Raw genomic sequence first — 5,267 nt, forward strand, 5'->3', positions numbered from 1 at the left:
TCCCAACTTTGTTGGAGTGTGTTGCAGTCATCAGATTTGAAATGAGTGTATATTTTCAAAAGTACTAAACTTTAAACTCACAAAGTAAAACATCAAACAATGTGTTAATAATGTGCTTTCAATATAGTACAGGGTGAACAGAATTTTAAAATGCCTTTTTTTTTTTTGCATTTTTCATACTGTCCCAACTTTTTCAGAACTGGGTTTGTATATATATATATATATATATATATATATATATATATAATTTTTATATTGAATTTTTATTTATTTTTATTTGTTTTACAGTATCGTCACAATGAGTTTCAACTGTGCATGTCCTGGCCATAGCAAAATCCAACAGGGCAATTTCCTTGTCTGCTACCTCACAGTGTGCATGATGCCGATTCACATGATTGCATTCCCCACATTCATTTTTAACATATGTGGAGTGCGGTTACGTAATACAGAACATGCACAGTCAAAGGTAGCAGATTCTAACAAGGTAGCAAAATCTGATAGAACAGCTCTCCTATCAGGCAATCAAGACAGCATGCTAGACATGAGAAGTGGAACTTCCAGAGCGCCACTGTTACAATACTAACAGTTATTTGTAGACATGTGTTGTGCAATAATTTTATAGAACTATGTGAGAGCTGTGAGGCACCCGAGAATATCTACCTTACCATCCAGTACCTTCCTGGTATAATGTTCTGAATGCATCAGCAAGAGCTATACCTGTATGAAGTTTTTGTTGTCATGGAAATGCAACATACCATTTACTTCTGCTGGAGACTGCGCATGCGCAATAAGCTTTGCAATTGTAGGAGTCATTACTGCTTACATGCTTATTGCATGGCTTGTGGTGTATGTGCACTTGTGTAGTTGTATTATTTAGCAAGAGTTATATGGCACAAATATAACTTAACAAAACAATGTGAGTGTGCACTGATTAACTGTATAATTGTAAAAATTGAGTTGTGATCAATTTCCTTTTTGATTTTAAGATTTTTTGGCTTTAGAATTAGTAGGTGCTGGTTAAGGTCTGCAGTCTTTTCTTCTTTTTTGTTTAATTAGTGCTATACAGACCTCCAAGCATTAAAGGGACCCTAAGTTATTTTATGGAGGATCCCCTTATAACCTTTTCAGTCTGAATATATGTCTCTGAGTTGAAACTAATTGTTTAATATATGGTGTGTGTGTTGATAAAATATCAGACATGACAGAAGTTGTAACCCAAATGTAATTTTTGTTTTTATTTTATTATGAAAAAAAACAAAATGCCCAAGATTAGGGCCATTGAACCATTTTAGTGCAGGTGCTGAATAAAAACTGAAAAAGATGCATGATTTTAGGAGCTGCTGATGTATGAGCATGAATTTATATTATATGCACACACCTACACATAGCCCGGGAGCAATTTGCAGTCTATACAGTATCAAGACAGAGACAGCGGAGCAGCAAGTGTAGATTAGTGGCCTTGCTCACAGTGGTGTAAGTAGCTTCAAGCAGCTCTGAACAGAAGAGCGCATCTGCTTCTATACGAGTGGGTCTGCATGCAACAATATGATCCACACAGAACAGAGTGTGTGTGGTGGCTCTGCCTGAAGCAATATTAGAGAGCTATACAGCAGGGTGTGTGCATGAAGCAATGTTAAAGGGACAGTCTAAACCAGAATTGTTATTGTTTTAAAAGATAGATAATCCCTTTTTTACCCATTCCCTAGTTTTGCATAACCAACAGTTATATTTATATATTTTTTACCTCTGATTATCTTGTATCTAAGCCTCTTCAGACTGCCCCTTATTTCAGTTCTTTTGACAGACTTGCAGTTTAGCCAATCAGTGATGGCTCCCAGGTAACTTCATGTGCACGAGCACAGTGTTATCTATATGAAAAACATGAACTAACACCCTCTAGTGGTGAAAAACCTGTTAAAATGCATTCTTAAGAGGCGGCCTTCAAGGTCTAAGAAATTAGCATATGAACCTCATAGGTTAAGCTTTCAACTAAGAATACCAAGAGAACAAAGAAAAATTGGTGATAAAAGTAAATTGGAAAATTGTTTAAAATTACAGGCCCTATCTGAATCATGAAAGTTTTTTTTTGGACTAGACTGTCCCTTTAAAGAACTCCACACAGAGCAGAGTATGTGTGGTGGCTGTGCATGAAACAATATAATCCGATAGCTCCAGACAGAGCAGGGTGTGTGTGTGTATGCGTGTGATTGGTGGCTCTGGATGAAATAATGTGATCAGATGGCTTCACATAGAGCATGGTGTGTGTGTGTGTGTGGTGGCTCTGCATGAAACAACATGATCAGATGGCTCCACACCGAGCAGTGTATGTGTGGATGCTCTGCTTAAAACAATATGATCAGATGGCTCCACAAAGAGCAGTGTGTGTGTGTGTGGTGGCTCTGCATGAAACAGCAAGTGGTGGCTCTGCATAAAACAATATGATCAGATGGCCCCACAAAGAGCAGTGTGTGTGTGTGTGGTGGCTCTGCATGAAACAGCAAGTGGTGGCTCTGCATAAAACAATATGATCAGATGGCTCCACAAAGAGGAGGGTCTGTGTGATGTCTCTGTATCAATCAATGCTGCAGGAAGCAGCAGGTGGGTAACAGCTCAGAGCAATGTGTGACCCAGTAAGTGTTGTGTGTGGTCCTGTATGGGAGAGTGGCTGAGTACAAAACAGTGTGTGAACAAGCAGCTCTGAAGAAAGCGGCAAATGGGTGACTGTACAGAACTGCAGAGTATGTGTAGATTGCTCTGTATGACAGAGCGCTTCCAGTGAATACAAAGAATAGAAGGCTGGGGGGGGGGGGCAGGCTTACTTTGCGGGATGCAGCAGTGTAAGGGTTAAAACAGCTTTGTAGAGGGGCTGTGCTAGGGTAAATACAGGGAAGCTCTCACCATAACAGAGGCTAGAAAACATATGGCGTAAATGTACCAGAAAAAGAGGGGCAAAAATGAGAAGCCTGACCCTGACCACTGACATGAGTGGAGTGTGAGGGCAAAAAAAAACAAAAAACAAAGAGTGAAGTCCCTGCTGAGGAGAGGGGCGTTCAGGCTTTCTTGCATCTATGAAATGGCAGGTTTCTATTGGCTCTGTGTCGCTCTGCAGGGGCCGGTTATAGAGAACACAAATCCTCTAATTCATTTTAGTATGAAATAAAACACAGTTAATAGTCCAGGCTGCCCCAGAGTCCTTTACAGTTATTTTGTCTTCTTCAACACGTTGTTCCTATAGCTTGAGTCTAGTTCAATCCGTCACTCTAATAAGACGTTGTACTGCAAACGAGGCTGTCCACATGAAGCCCATAAAGCAGAGGATAAGGAGAGGGGAAAAATTCCCAACTGCAAATGAGCAGACTCGCCCAGAACAGGAAATTGAGGAGGGTCCATGGCCGACGAGAGGGAATAATCTGGGGGCCAGGAATGGTGCCATCTTGGGGATATCGTTCTTGCAATGCATCCTTTTCCTGATACAGTTTGTGCAACCAGTTAGCAGCTTCCTTCTCATCAACAGGAATTTCTTCCAGTGGAAAATGTCTCACACGTCTGCTTAATATTTCTTCCCACATAAAATGCCCAACAGGGATGGATTTTTATTTTCATGCAAATTCAGTGTCTCATCATAGACCGCCTCGTTAACACTCTACCACTGTACTAAACCCTCGGGTACGTGGAAGGAGATGGTGCTTCAGCCGAGCCAGACCCTTTCTGTCAGCGACCTCCATGCTGATAGTGTGTTTTGTCTGAGTGAAACACGTCAGCTCACAAAACAACAGGAACCACATGTACTCTGGATAATCTTTCAGGCTGCAGAGCCCCTCTATCACTGTCTCTCTGTCCTCCTCCAATTTGCTTTGCAGAACACGATCTCCAGGAAATACGAGGTCCAGCCAATGAGAGGAACCATCAGCAGCTTCTTCTTTGCAAGAACCTTGGAGCTCCACAGAACTCCAAAGTGCTCACACATCGTCCAGCCACAAAGGAAGTCGATTTCAAAGTTGTGGTTGATAATGATAATGGCATGCTCCTTTCCAAAGTGGTCCACAGTCTGCTGGTCTGTAAACAGGGTGCACTGAGTGCCAGACCACCACTCAAATAACATTATCAGCTGGCTCCAGAAGGAGTATGCCAGACGGCAGTTGATGTGGTGATACAGCTGCCTATTTACCCCCCATAGAGGAAGGGTGCTAAGCTGCAGGAAGTTGAAAATGAGGCTACTCAATACAAATCCAATGAGTAGATGAACAACAAATTGGGTCTTTACGAACTCCCAGATCCCCATCCTGCACCCACCGTTCAGTGCCGCTTACACGGACCCTCACTCAGCACCACCGTCCCCCGGTACGATCTCAACGTTACCTAACCCAAATTTAATTTAACTACTACCTAAAGTGTGTTTGTGTATGGGTACCCGACTGGTGTGTGTATTGACAAAATATCTGTCACTTAGAGCATGCTTGACTACTGCCCTAGTCTCTTGGTTCAGCCCTGCTTTTGGCCTGTTGTTCCATTAAATAAAATGGTTTCAGAAGTCTTTATATCTGCCCTGAGATGTGGTGATTGGTAGAGATGTTTTGCTATGGGAATATGATATATAATACGAATAAATGTATGTTGTAAAAATTATTATAATAAAATCACAATTGCAATATTTCACTAAAACAAATCACGACTTTCTTTTTCCCCCACCATATTGCACAGCCCTACTATACACTAATTATTTGCACGCCAAGCTGTATAATAGGAATCAGCATTTACACAGCTATTAATAGCACTAGAGTTTATAAAGGTTGAGGAATGTGTGTGTGTGTATATGTATATATAGTACATATACAGTATATATATATATATATATATATAGGTTTAGTAAGATAGTAAAAAGGAATAGAGATCTCTCTATCGGAGTACCCTCACTTGCCCTGAGAGGTTGGCTTCTCCCTGTATACCCAGTTTAGGTTTGAAGGAATAAAAATAGAGTCCCCGGGGTGTGCAGAAATTCCAAACCCAAATCGCAGTTTATCCAGGTAATAGGGGCATATCCCCCCCTTAATATAACACAGATGCGGATTCACATAATGCAGTTTAGGTACTCACTGAGCCTTCCTGCTGGCTCGCGTGTACTGCTGCTGTGCTATCCCGTGTATGCGAGTCTATGGAGATCAGCGTGTCGATCCAGGCGACCACTGATGACGTCACTCAGCCGGCTTTTCTCATTGACACCGGTTCCCCTCTGTTTAGGTGGTTAGGTATGGAAGCAACTGAATCAA

General features: G+C 41.5%; 1 pseudogene; it reads right to left on the reverse strand.

Moving 5' to 3' along the window:
- Positions 1–3,247: 3,247 nt before the first annotated feature.
- LOC128638193 (1-acyl-sn-glycerol-3-phosphate acyltransferase gamma-like) lies at positions 3,248–4,282 on the reverse strand (annotated as a pseudogene).
- Between the last annotated feature and the right edge of the window lie 985 nt (positions 4,283–5,267).

This window comes from Bombina bombina, chromosome 8 (genome assembly GCF_027579735.1).
Source record: "Bombina bombina isolate aBomBom1 chromosome 8, aBomBom1.pri, whole genome shotgun sequence".
In the NCBI taxonomy this organism is placed as follows: Eukaryota; Metazoa; Chordata; class Amphibia; order Anura; family Bombinatoridae; genus Bombina; species Bombina bombina.